Consider the following 13,395-nt stretch of genomic DNA (forward strand, 5'->3'; position numbering starts at 1 on the left):
TCATGGAATTCCCTCTTTTTTTCACTGGTGTGAAACCAGAAAATATATATATATTTAGATTTACTAGACTGCTTTTTGGAGGAGAGTGGCAAAATCCATCGGCAGCAGACGTTGAGCCATGGAGCGCGGGTCAGTGCCAAGATGGCGTGTGTTTTCAGGGTAAATGGAGTCTTTTGTGAGCAATCAGCTCAACCCAGGAGATGAAACAGGGAGTGCCATTAGCTAATTAAAACTGAGGTTCAGCACATGACCCGACTTTTCCTCTGAATGCCACGTGAAACTGGAGCCGTCTGGGCACTGGGTGCGGGTGGCGAGTGACGTTGATATTAATGTGTTTGTATCCGTATGAGCCGCTGACACTCTGGCCTGTCCGCACAACTTAGAGGCCACAATCTCAGAGTCGAGCTTCTGAAGCAGCAAAGCCCAAAACTACCTGTAGTGAAAATGTATTGAAAGTGCCTCCTTAAAGAGGCTCATACATACATATATAATAAGTATCTCTGCAAAATGTTTTTCCTCATTCTTTAAAGTAGCATGTCATTCCTCAGTTGATCTAAAACAAGTGAAATCTCCAGAATTGCGTGTCCGAAAGAAACTAACGCAAACATTTAAACTGACATGAGGAACTCAGGCATACATGTAAACCAAATTTACCAACACAAAATAGTGTGGCTCAGTCAGGATAATTAGTTCCTCAGGCTGTACACTGACATATTCACTCCAGTGGTTTGTATATGGCTCATTAGAAGTAATCAAGGTCAATAGGCGAGAAAAGGCATTGATTCAGCATGTCAGGAGTAGTAACTGCACACTTCGGAAACAGAGCTCCTGAAGTCTGTTAAATTGGCACAAATGCAAAGACCTAATCAGGTCCAAATAAAGACTTGGCGGGGATCAACGTCTTGCACTTTTATCAGAAAGTCCATTGCCTCTGTTGCGTGTTAAATCATTTCCAAAATTAACTTTGTCAGTCACTCCCCAGGCAAATGAGTTCATCAGGTAGCTAGATAGTCTTAATTTATTTCTACAAACCCATAACCCCATCCTGTGGTTATCCTCCGTCTTCCTGTCAGGTCTGCTGTGCCGCCTGGCTCGTCATGCTAACAGTAACACAACACTGTCCATATGTGATATTGGTATGATGAAACTGCTGGCGGAGGGGCTATGCGACTGATGTTTTGGCATACGAATGAAAGCCCTGGATGGATGGATCTTGCTTGTTTTCCTTGTCGAGTGGGCCAGGCCAACTTCTTGTCAGGCCGGGAAAAAGTTTTCCAGTCAATCTTTTGCAGTAATGTAGTCCAGCACTCCTCTTTTTCACTCCCACTATCTATCATTTAGATCAGAATTTAGGACTGTGCTAGTTTTGGTCACGCTTAATTATTTATTTGAAAAGTTTTACATTTTTAACTCTGTGTTAAAGTTTCTCTCTCTCTCTCTCTCTCTCTCTCTCTCTCTCTCTCTCTCTCTCTCTCTCTCTCTCTCTCTCTGTATGATGCCTATCAACATGTCAACGGGTTTTTAGGAATGTGATAAAATTAGGATTTCCTGTAAGTGCAAAAATGTTAAAGTATGTTCATTCTTTGCATAGTAACGTATTGCATAGTAATGTATTGTATTCAAGGCACGCTAACCTGTGCCAAAAAGCATCACAAGTTGGCATGTCAAAGCTGCAGGTCAGAATCAGCTGTTGCAGAGGTTATGCAACTGGATTATAATTATAAATCACAATTTGCTACTACAATTTTTTGTATTAGTTAACTTTTAGAAAAGTAAATTTAGCTGGGATTAGGATATTTAATATGCTTTTAAAAGAAAGACGCTCAAAATATAAGCAGGTATCCATATACATGTTTATTCTTTTAATCAAACTATTGTCTCTCATTCATTTGTGTGATTTAAGCTATACTGTATGCTGTGGAATCCTCATTGTTAGTTTAAATACTACAATTTCTCACTTTTTCATGTATACACCGAGATTTCACAAAATGTTTGGTTGTCGAAATTTGGTTTAAAGTCATGGAAAAGTCATGGAAATCCATTGGTCAAAATGTGTATGAACCCTGCATGCATTATGGACACCCGTGTGAGGACGCAAACTTTTTTTCCCCTGCGTGATTGTGACTTTTAGAAATATAGCATATATTAGTATAACATTCACAATATAAGCATTTCTTGAACATATTGCTCACTGCTTCAACGAACTCAAGCTATGAAAGGTCTCAAGCTAAGTTGCCCTCACCCTCCTAACCAGGTATCAAAGCATGCAGGATTTACTACATGTGATACACTCTAATTGCATTTGTCTGGAATGCGATATTTTGAGTTTCCCCATTTCCTGAACATTTAATCACGCTCTGGTATCGGAAACCTGAAGACCCAGGGCTGGGGCTGGTTATACGCTGCACAGAGATTGTGTCATAATTGTGTCCCATCCAAAATCTTAATCAGTTTAACCTCTCTACTGAGCCAGATCAGTTTACTAATACATTAGATAGAAGAAGCTGGGGTGGGTGTTCAGGGCTTTCCGTCATGTTCAGGGGGCTGCTGCAGGGACGCAAACCCGGTTTATGCAGAGGGAGGATGGATGGAGAAGAGCCGTGGGGATCGCCTTGTTAGGTCATGACCCTTTTAACAAATTTAAGAGAATATCTGCTGAGCCGGCGCTTGCAGCTAACAGTTTTTAACTGAGGTGGAACAGGAGGGTGGGCGCTAGGCTATGGCTACACTATAGCGCTAGTGGCTGTAACAGTGCTGAGCGGCGTCAATGAGCGACCCAGTTGGGTACACACACTCACGTGCCAGCCATGTAAACAAAGAAGAAGCTTGGATAACAACACAACGGAGGTAGAGCGCCTTCTTTCTATGCTTAGGTAGACATTACTCCACCATAGCTTTACTTTGGAAATAGTTGCTTGCTGCTATATTAATGCTCTGACTCCCATATATAGAACCGTTAAGGTTTTCCCTTTTTGTGCTCAATAGTAGTGCTTTTTTGTTGTTGCTGTATACCCTCATGGATCATATGCATTGTGGAGGTGTGCCTAACTGTCAAACAGATAATTATAGCCAAAGTATATTTGTGGCATTTTACGAGGCAAAGACATAACCGGTCCTTTCTCCTTTGAGGCTCCCATCCTCTCCCATTCCTCACATTTACACACTGGCCTTGTTTTTGTCCAGGCACAAATTGTGCCACACCAGCCACTATATAAACATACCCACTGAACTTTTTAGGTGTGTGTGTGTGTGTGTGTGTGTGTGTGTGTGTGTGTGTGTGTGTGTGTGTGTGTGTGTGTGTGTGTGTGTTGAACAAAGGTAAATCTCTTAAAGCATCCAGATGTTTGTTTTAGTTTTTTGCTGACTTGTCCGCATGGAACAGAGTCCAGAGCAACATCTAGTCCTGGCCGCCTTCACATCGCTTACCATACACAACGGGACCACTTCTGCCTCAGGGCTACACCACAACCCAAGACGACAGTATCCCTCCACCCAGCCAGACCCACACCGCACCACACCAGACAAGGCTAGACCTGCAGCTAATATATATATGAGTTGCTACCGTGCAAAATAAACACGAAGAGAAGTATGGATAAATGATGTAGCGAAAGACGTGTTTACATTTAGGGTGTCAAATTTAAATTATGCACTGCGGTGTTCTGTGGTTAGTATGCCGGGTTTAATTTGAATGTTTGAGAAAAGAAGTGAAGGCTGGAAGAAACGGAGCCAGACAGGCAATTCAGCTCCACTGATGTCATCCCAAAAAAACTACATTTTTGCCCAGAATTCATCACAAGGCGTTATGCACGATAAGTGATTTGGTATGCACTGAATGCGGACTCTGAATCATTTGCACAGCCGTTGCACACAAGTATTTGTTACGAGTTGACCAAACTTTCCGAGCTGAGACCTGTGAGTGTTTACACTGTCAAGACCTTCAGTGCGTTTTCAAATGCCCACTAGAGAGTGACAGAGTGAAGAGAGATCCATATGGAGAGATCCAAGAAGAATATTAAGGGTTGGATTGTGGCGTTAAATGGCATATATATCAAAACAGAGAGTCTTCACCAAATCCACATTTACTGAAATGATTGATAATGAGAGAAAAAAAACTGAAAAACAGGACCTTAAATCTTTTGCAGGGGGACATATAAGGACACGAAACACACAATGATCTGATTTCTTATAACCCTTTTTTATGATTGTGTGACCCAGAAGAGCTGGCACTACAAAGACTGACATTTAAGTTGGGATTTACCTCTCCCCCATAGAGGTTTACACCCCAATGATCTCCTAACTGTCTCCAGAAAGAAGCCCTCATGCTTTCTGTTCACTACTAAAAACATCTGTTTCACATTCAGTCTGTTCAGCTTTGGAATTGGTTTAACATCGATGTAAAAAGGTTTATGCAGGGTTTAGAACCAGATTGGTTCAGTTATTCGGGCAGAATTACAGTAGATGTATGAAGCCTTTAAGTCAGAGCATATCCTTTTGGTTTTTCCCTCTGTTCTTCCAGTTTCTCATACCGTCGCTCTTTCATAGCGTGTCACGTAGCAGCTGTCATTTAGCGGGGGCAAAACCAACAATACACGGGTATCACCAGTATGTCAATTTTATTCTGAAAGGAAGCCAAGCAATTTAGATCAGGTCATGCATGACTTAAAAGTGCAGCCAGGAAATGCATATTATATCTGGTGAAAATGCTCTATTGTAATGTGCTGCACTCTTAACTGGCAAATTGTGTACGAGTACCAGTCTGGGACTCATATTACGGCTAGCATAAACATATGCGACATTTGAAGGAAATATCCCATGAAAAGGTTTACCTTAGAATATCAGTGAATAGTGGGACCTCAGGATTTTCGCCGTTGGTGGATAGCTCGAATCCGTCGTAATTGCACAGGAATGGGGAGTGGTTTTGTGCTCAAATAAATGTGTTTTCCTATAGGACAGTGGGCACAAGCGTGTTAGTGTAGACTGAATAATTGAATATGAATAGAGAAGCATATACTGAAATGTGGTATATTGATTTATTGAAATGTGAATGAATGGTGATGTGCTCGCTGAGAACGCCTGTGGCATGATTTGAGTTGACACATTGAATATCCAGCACATTCTGATATATTGCAACCAGCCATATCCACATAACTGGAAACTGGATCCTGAAAAAGCAGAAAAGAACACAACCTTGGCATGCTGAGGAGAGAACGAATCTAATCGAAGGGGCACCGTTGCACCACATTTCTTTCACAGCTGCTTTTTTTTTTTTTTTTACCCAGAAGGCTTTGTGTTCTGCTCCCCCTCCAGAGGGTTGCACAAATGCACTCTCTTCCCCTACACCCTGCTTGAGTGCCTATTCTGGTGTTGATCATAATGCCATGTTGACCTATTGTTTAATTTTGCTGGCATGTTTTCTGTCTGAATACTACAGTGCTTCTGGCCTCAAGGTATTTGGCTTGGCAGCTCACTGGGCTTCTGCAGTGTTTATTTGTTGTCACGTCAGAGTTATAGAGTCACCTAGTGTATGCTACAGTAGGTCTTTGGACAGCTGTGTCAACTCTTGCCTTGTGTGGACAACGGATGGTTTGCCAAAAAGGGGAGAAGGGCTCTCATTTCTTTACCTAACAAGTCTCTAAGTTACACGACTTGTGACTTCAACTGTGGTATTTATTGTATCAGGTTGTCACACGAATGTTATGCCGATAGACACGATTGGAAAAAGACAAACGCCGCACCTTCTGAAATCCCAAAATGTCAATGCAACAGAGAAAAGTATCCCTGTTGGCATTTCATTTGATATTAAATTGTGTACATTAGCATGACATATTCTTTGATCACAGCGAGAATACACATTTCTTAAAAGAGCACTGTACAACATCATTGGAAATTAGCTACTGGCAATACACGTTGGTTTTCTGGATTTCTTCTTCTTTTTAAAGCATGACCTGTTAATGTCGAGAGTTGTCAGAGCAGCGGCATCTTTCCAAACCTGTGGCAATGTCCAAAGATGCCAATTTCTCCATTGCCAGCAGCCTCAATAGACCAAAATGAAATGCAGTCACGAAACATGTTGCATATTGAGTGAGTAGCACACTTTCTTCTTGTTTGTGCAATAAATTGAATAAAGAGCTCTTTACTTTCTTGTGATTGAGAGCGAACAGTTTGCAAATATGCACAATGCAGCTTTAAGCATATTTTTACCAGTTAAAGGAGTCTGAAAAAAATGCTTGATGGTGGTGACGATCCAATGAAAATATCACTTCAGATCACAGCCCAATCATCGCGCTGGGCTGTACAGTATTTGTCTAATAGTCTAACAAAATACAGATTAATTGGATCAATTAAACATAACATTATTGTCATTACTGGCTGCTGCTGAATTGGTGTCTATCATCCCTCAATAGCACAGATATTTAATGGAGTCATGGAGCACGTTGAGCTATATAACACTCCATTGTGGGGCTGCAGCAAGAGGAGCTTATTGGCAGAAGGGTTAACAGAGAGCAGAGAGAGAGACAGAGGGAGAAAGCGAGTGTGAGAATAGAGGCAGGTGTGAGTGAAAGGTGCTGGACAGATTGAAGCCCGGGTGTCAGAGGACGCCGTAGCTCATGGGCCCGTCAAACAGGATCCTGCATTGACTGCCAGTAACATCAGTCCAGGCGCCGGCTCGGAACACAGATCATGTTTAGGATTTTCATTGCGTAACCCCCAGTCTGTCTTTTTCATGGCGGGTTCGGATTTCGTGAATGGGTTTATAATTTATGCCTTGATAGGTTCTAATGGCTGTGGCACTTGAAGCTTTGTATTGCACTCTAATTAGCCATTATAAATAGTGCGGATTGGTTTGTGAGAATAAACACTGTCACGAGACAAAGTGGGATTGTTTTTTTTAGAAGCCTTTCACTGAATGGGAGGTCAAAGGATCACGTGTCTCATCACTAAAACGGACACCACATATCCCTCTCTTATCCAGTGGTAAATGGGCAATATTCAACCTGTTCTGTACAATAAACCTTCTCATCTGTCAACCTCAAGTACTTGCTCTGTTTTGCAAAGGAATATAAATGGCCCTTTCAATGTGAACCGAACACCTTGAAAATGATGGCAATTTAGGCTTTGGGAAGAGAAGTGTTCTCATGACTGCAATCTCACCATGTCGGCCCCAGACACCTCCAACAACACTCAAGTCTAAATTGAAAATGGTCACGTTCCCAGATTAAAAGAAAGAAACACTAAATGTGTAATGTAATAGTAATTTCTTCTGCTCATAGAAATTAAATCATGAGAATAAACCAAGAAATTGTGTCAATCAGCCATCTCATTTAACTGCTTTGTTTCCCTTCGCAATGTAGGGATAAAGAGAAAAAAAATCAACAACTTGCAAATATTAATCAGAAGCCATGTCCCCAATTATAACTACTCACAATATGAAGCTTTTGTATTATTATTTATTTTTTCTCCAGTTTTTCTCCAGTTTTATGTACATCAAGTGAAAACCTTACTCGGGTAACACAAAAATCAGGCAACAGCATTATTAGCGCCTTGCCTAATAATTCATGAAATTGATTTGTAAATTGATTTCAGTCTTTTCCACTCCAGTCATGTACCAGGGGCCAAATATCTTGTTAACACTATAGTCTTGTCAAGTTTGAGTAGAGCCATTATAGAGACCCACATATGTGCAAATGCCAAAAAACGATTCCAATAGTTGTCAGAAAGATGAAGCCAGCAGCGTGTCAGATAAAAGCAGCCATTGTGCGATCTGCTGCTGTAGTTATGTCCTCTCTCCCTGAGAAGCATTAATATTGGATCACGTTTCTAATCGTATCCATGTTTCTTAGAAGTTGAGTCACAGGGAGCTGTACAGTTGACCCGTGTTCATACAGTTGAAAGTAAAGTAGGTCTGTGTAAAAATAATTTCTTGACACCCTCGGTCTTTGACTTGATTTAATATGTTGGGGCAACAGAGGACTCAAGCTGGAAGCCGGTTTTTGGTTCTGTACTGACGCTGCATGGTAGCACACGAGACATATCCTTTCCCATGTCAATCTGCTTCATTTTTTTTGAGAACGTGACCCTGTTTTCCTTTTTTCCCCTCAACCTGGTGAACCGGTAAACCCCAGGCTGCCCGGTTTGAGAGGAAATCACATCTTAGCTCTCTAATCTGATGCAGGACTGCAGAGCTGGTAGACATTTGAATGAAGGCCTCTGAATCACAGCAGGTTAAGTGCTTCCATGAAGCCTCACCATGTTGTTGTGCAGCCAGGCTCACACTCTGCCAGGCCTCCACCGCAGGAACAGGGGTTCAGATCCATCACTGCACTTCCTCCTCAATCTCCAGAAAACACTCTGTGAGAGGAACAAAACAGCTGGGCAGGCTTATTATGTGAGCAGCCTCATTTAGTCATCATACGAACGCTTCCTGTTGTGCCATCCACATCGTTTTTAATCTGGCCCCCAAACTATTTGGGCATGAGTGCAAAATGGCTGTTGAGAACAATTTCTTTAGTCATTTACATGACTACTTCCTCCCACCAATTTATCGGCTCTTGCTCGGCTGGCTGGTTCATGCACATCTGGACAACACCCTCTCCGTTGGCTGTGTGTACTAATATCTCACCATTCATAAATCAAGGCTTCACAAAAATCCGGCAAAGTGCAGGAGGCGGGGAAGAGAAAATTATTCATGATGAAACGACGCAAATGTATGTATATATGTCTCCTGCACTAAGAAAAATAAATAAAGAAAGGAAAGAGAAAATCTTTGATTCAAATTAAAGCCCTATTTGCAACAGTTGAGGCTGGCTGCTAAAAGGGTCCCGCTCCACAGTGGAAATGATATGTGTAAACTATGTAATGTGAATGTTTTAGCCGGGCTGTGTTTAATTTTGTATCCTGACGAAGTGCATGAGAAACCTGCCTCTCCTTAACTGTCTCGTTGAATCATATGGATATAATTTCATCCATTTACGTTTTTCTGCTCTTTGCTGTGGTTGCCACAGGGCATTTGCAAGCAGGCAGATTAAATGCACATGTTCCTCCTCTCCGCAGCCGGGGCACTCTGCTCCACCGCCTCCCCTCCGAACAGATCCTGAAGTGTTGGTGGTTTTCCTCGTTGGTCAGGGCGGAGAAAGACACCTTGTGATAAACCAACTCATTCCCCCAAACCCCTTTTTTCATACTTATAAAGTTATACGGGCTGTTTTTGAGTATTGGCACGTTCTAACATGTTTTATTTGGCAGTGTTGTTTTTTTTTGCCACTGATACTCTTTGCCCTTCATCATATCTGTCAGGCTTGGCTGTAAAGGAGCCTGGATGTAATAGGTAAAACTAGTCACAGCGGATAATTGGTGGAGGCTTTTAGGCACTGAGAACTTTTTTTCTTCCTCTGAATGTGAGTAATAGTGAATGTCATGCTTTTAAGCAGCCAAACAGTTGAATTCCATTGCTCCATCATTAGTCAGTGGCTTGATATACAGTTACTCCCCAGAGCCAGAGAGATATTTTAGTGTTAAAGCATCTATAGCATCCCCCAAAGAAGCTTGACTGGTGCTTATTCTTGGGGATAAAAATGAGTCCTTTAGGTGATGACCTTGGCTGCAAAGACCGTAGTAGGATATTTCTTTCCCAAAGTGAAGAACCTCTACCGTACCTCTGATTCTGCCCTCTCTTCCTGCATTTCTCTTCATATGCCATTCATTAACGCTTTTAATCAGATTGCTGCCCTGCATGTCAGCAGCCATATTTCCTCCCGACACCCCTCCATAACGGCTGGTTTGTTTCCATCTTCCACAGCTCCTGCAGGTTGCTAATGAGCCGCTGCATCTGAGGAGAGAGCCGCACACTGCTGCCTTTTAGCCCCAAAACTGTTTGGCCTTTTCCCTGCCAGTCAGGAGTCATTTCCCATGAAGGCCTCAGGCCTGCCTGCATGTTGGGCCCATAATCTGTCTGTTGTGATCAGCTGCCTGTCCACCTTTTCAACCCGCTCTCGCCCCCTTTAGCCATGTCAAGACCCCGCTGTCATCCCAAATGTTTACCGAGCCACTGAACACCCCCTACTCAAGAGTGAGACGGTGTCAAACAGGGCTCAAATCCCTCCACGCTGCCAGTGTCGCTCCACTCGTGTGGCGATCTGCCGGTTTACCTTAGTCGGAGGTTTCAGAGAGGAAAACTAAACATGTTTAAAGCAATTAATGTGATTAGCGCCGTCTAAACTGTTTTCAGAGATAATATCTATGGTAAAATCAATCCTGTGTCCTGTGCCTCCGCCACCATGACTCCATGTTCATACGTCTTTAACCTATGTGTTCATTTCTTTCTAAACTGTTTATATTTTAGGCAACTCCGATATAGGGAACCCAATGACATTTTTAATCATCATTATATGTTTTACTTCGGTCAATCTCATTGGAATCAAGCCCATAACTTAGGATGTATAATTGCCATGAGGTCACCGTTTACCAAAATAAGACAAACTGCCCAATAAATACTGTTTAAAGACTTTCTTCATTAACAGGAGCAATACTGGATTTAACTGCTTTCAAATATCCAAGCCTGAGTATTTTTTTGACAGTCCATGAACTCAATGAAAGAAGTAATTTGAACCATCAGATTGGCCACGCAAAAAAAAAACCCTTACTATAGAATAACATTTTTCATGCAGGGTTCTGGGTAATGTTCATGTCTCAGGGTGGCAGTGCCTATTGGTTTCCCAGCAGACAGGAAAACCTCATACCCTGCAGTCTCTCTGCTAGTCCAGCTTCCAGAGTAATAATACGCTCTACACGATTAACACGCTTTCCTCCACGGACCCGTAACTATAATTTAGCCTCAAATTTGTATTGCGGAAAAGAAAGCAATGAAAGAGTGATTATTCCCTTATACATAAATACACACATTTGGCACGTCAATAGTAGCCGTGTTTGTTTTCCAAACTCAAATGCCCGGCGCCGCATTTCAGCAGTCAGCGTGGACCACGTCTGTCATGACTGGTATGGCAGTGTGGATGTTCCTCTGCACTCCGATTTTTATTAAACTTTCCCACCCTCGCTGCGTCTCTCGTTTCCATCCGAAGCATTTGATTGGCAAGACTTTAGAATAATATGTTTCCGACTGCGCAACACGGCGCGGTGTGAACTCTTAAAGACATTTTCCATGATTGAATGACGAAGCCCGGACAGAATGTTTGTATCCAGGGTGAAATGTTGTATTCGTGCTACATTCTTGTCATGTCCTCTGGGTCACTGTGACTTTTGTGTTGCTGCATGGTCAAGAAGTCAGTTATATTGTCGTTATGCATTTATCTTCTCAGCTTCAGCCACACCAAACGGTACACAGGCTCAAACATAGCTAATTACATCTCATCTTGTACATAAGGCTGTTTAATGAACCTCCTTTTTAAATATGGATATGGTAGTAGTATCAAAAACTGACATGTCAAATTTCTTAATTCAAAATCATCGTTAATCTTTGTGATCCCGGTTCTTACCTTGATGCTGATTTTACTGATACCTTTGAAAGACCTGGATGAGGTTAAACTATTTGAAGCTTTACTCTCTCCTGAACCGTTAATTCATTCACAGCCTATGTCTTGCCCAGTTTCGTTTTCAGTAAAAAAAATTAAAAAAACTCACAAGCTACGTTTTTTAATGGTTTTACAAGCTTCAGGAGATGTGCGTCGTGTCGCCATAATCGGGCAGATTTAGACTCTCCTACTGATCCACGCAAGCACAAACACCCACAGATCAGCCTGGTCACCCAACACGGCTCTACCATGACTGGCTTAGGTTTCGCCTATATTAAATGGTGCCTTGGTGAATAGAAGGCCCTGCCTGTGCTGTGTGAGTGAATGAAGGAGACCAGGGATGAGTATTGAGCCTAGATGAAGCTGAAGGCCTATTAGAAGAATGGTGTCACTCTCTCCTTAGCCGTAACCCGACCTGTTGTCAGCAGGCTTCACTAAAGGTCAGGCTACAATGGACAGTAGAGACCGCAGTGCCTCCGCAACAGTTTGTAAATGAAGTTGCTTTTGCACCGAGGTCAGCTTAGCCCCTTGCAAGAAATTGGTGTTAGGGAAGATCTAAGAGTGGGGAAGCTGATATTTTAGGAGATATTGTCTGACATTTAAGGGGAAACTTAAGAGTTTAAAGTCGGAGTAAGTGCACCCTGTTGTGTCAGACTGAATGCCTTCCTGGTTCCTTGTTTCTGTGTTTTGAACCTCATATTTAGGTTCCTGACATAGAATGAGTAAAGCCGCTGGTTCTTTTTAAATTCGTCATCGATCTAATTTGTCTAATCTTCAATTATTCCGATGCAGTGGAGGTGCAAACAGGAACGCACAAAAGGGACTTTTAGTTCCTGACTTTAGTTCCTCTGATACCATGGTTCCTGGAACATTTAGGTAAAAAAGGGCTAATAGTTGCTTTCATTTGCGGAACCAGTTTACACATCTATTACTCTTCGTGTCTATTACGCTACCTTTTGTCTTTGTACTCTTTTGTCTCCACGCATCCACCTGTCCTGTGCCACTCTTATGTACAGTCATGCAAGCCATGCATCTGAAGTCCTTATACAGTGACAGGCAAGTGGCAGTAAAGAAGAAGGATGCTAACATGCGCTCTTCACCTGCTCCTTTTGTTCCCTGTGACAGTCTCAGTATAGAGATGCCCAGCTGCTGCTGAATAACAAGGTTGATATAAGTAACAATGAGCTATGCTTCCCATACGACGATACACTCATGCTATGTGTGACTCTTTGCACAGCGGCCCCTGTAGGGGGTCCCGACATGGACCGCCTCATCAACCAATCAGCCGTGTTTTCTGCTTAAGAGCAGGAGTGGATATGCGAGAAGCCTCATGAATCATTCACATGTTAACAAATCTGTGGTGTTCATTGGCTGAGTGGTTTGGATCAAATAGGCCAAGCTGGGTCGGATATGAGCCTGTTTACAGCCGCTGTCACTTGTCAGTCTAATGCACTATACACAGCAGAACACTTATCTCATGCTATGCATTACAGCCCATTAACCGCCGCTGTACGGCACACTCCAGTTTCCCCTGCAATTTAGACGCGGCGGCAGCCTCGAGGCAGGTGTGCTGTCACGCAATGCCGCTAGTCTTTCAAGTGGATGTGGTTTTTAACAGAGATCCTTGGATTGGCTACATAATTTAAGAGCCCTGGAAAAAAAATGCTCGCAATTATACCACCCATGTTCTTCAGCATCTCTCACTTTTCCATAGCTGGGGATGAATATGTGGTGTAGAGTGAACTCCTCCAGCTGTGCGAGTGATCAAGGGACTTTGGGAAAGAGTGGGACAGCTTCTTTCTGATTCACAGAAGTGAACAAATACAGAGCCCACTTCTTCCCAGAATATGCCCACTTTACACTGATTGAT

At 42.5% G+C, this 13,395-nt stretch overlaps 1 protein-coding gene across 1 annotated transcript in view; it reads left to right on the top strand.

The window, feature by feature from the left end:
• Positions 1–13,395, top strand: part of glis1b (GLIS family zinc finger 1b) — a gene marked incomplete at its 5' end in the record, with an annotated part of 68,812 nt that overhangs the window by 37,142 nt on the left and 18,275 nt on the right. The gene's annotated exons all lie outside the window — the stretch shown is intronic.

This window comes from Taurulus bubalis (genome assembly GCF_910589615.1).
Source record: "Taurulus bubalis genome assembly, chromosome: 7".
Classification (NCBI taxonomy): Eukaryota; Metazoa; Chordata; class Actinopteri; order Perciformes; family Cottidae; genus Taurulus; species Taurulus bubalis.